The following is a 1,411-nucleotide window of genomic DNA, read 5'->3' on the forward strand; positions in this document are numbered from 1 at the left end:
TGGATGATCCAAATATCGTACACACTACTGACGTAACAGTGCCGATTAGTAATTCAGACCACTGTTTATTACATCTTGAGAATGCTGATAAACATTTTAAAATAATTTTGTCCAGAGACCATTCGATGTTAAGAGTTTTCAAATGAATGCTAAACATTTCCATTGAGACAATATTAAGCAGTTAGATAATAACGAAAAAATACAATAAAAAAAATTAATAGTTTTGCGGGTTAAGTGGTAGAGCAGAAACACGCTGAATTTCTACCACGAGGACTTCACCAACTTACTTCACAAAAACTGTGTTGATCTTTTAGTTTCTAATGCACATCGCTGTTCGTGCGATAAATCATACAATGTAGTGACCATTAAGAAGCAGTATATTTGAGATTGGTAAAGTTACGTCAGTCAATATTGCGTATTGTAGCATCACATAGCGCGAGTTGCATGAGAGCGAAGAACCGGGTAGGAATGCTACCGCTGTCGTCTGCTTCAAAAGGCAGGAAGGGTCACATGAACCAATCACGGTAGACCTCTCGTACGCCAGCGTAAGAGAGCCCATTTACGCGCGTTCTGTAGAAATGGAAGCTTTCCCTCCATAAAGGCAGCAAGAAATATAGGAGTCCTGTACGCCGAACCTGCTCGGCGTCCGGCCGGGAAAGGCATTGAAAAGAGATGCTAGAACGAGTGTTGAGAGTGGAGCGTTGCAAGCGGATCGCGAAAAATAGCTATTATAATGCCATAAAGGTCAAACATTTTTGAAATTAGTCACGTTTTACTTTATAATCACAGCATTTTAGCATTTTTGAAATTTTAAATCTGGGAACGCCGGGCGTACGGGCGTACTATAACGCTACGCCACTGGTGTGAACACAAAATTTTGTCTAACTTTGAGAACCGCGTTGTATTTTAAACCCAACAACCGCTAGAGAGTTAAATAGTCTCTCATGTTTCCCAACACAAGGAGCAGCGGACTAATTTTGTGACGACTGGTGGCCAACTGGAGGACTTTGGAATTGACAGAATCTCGTAAATAATTCAGTTGAGACTGCTTTATGCGTAACTCAGTTCTGTGTAATTCTGTTTTGTACGTGAATTACTGTAGTGGCCGCGGTGGCTCAGTCGTCTGACTACCATGCTCAAGGTCCCGGGTTCGATCCCCGGCCGGTTCAAATCCGGGAACTTTTCTAACGGTGGAAGCGGCCCCGGCGCCTACCCAGCGTCGAATAACATGGGTACCTGGGGGAAACCCTGGGGGGTAAAGGCGGTCAGGGGCGTGATGCTGATCACATCACCCCCACTCACGACCGGATCAAGAAAGTGTGGGGCGTTACCCCCACACCCCCTATACGCCTTCATGGCGTGGTGCTATGCACAGGGGAACACTTTTTACGTGAATTACTGTAGATCCCGC

This window comes from Lepisma saccharinum, chromosome 21 (assembly GCF_977018435.1).
Source record: "Lepisma saccharinum chromosome 21, izLepSacc3.1, whole genome shotgun sequence".
NCBI lineage: Eukaryota > Metazoa > Arthropoda > Insecta > Zygentoma > Lepismatidae > Lepisma > Lepisma saccharinum.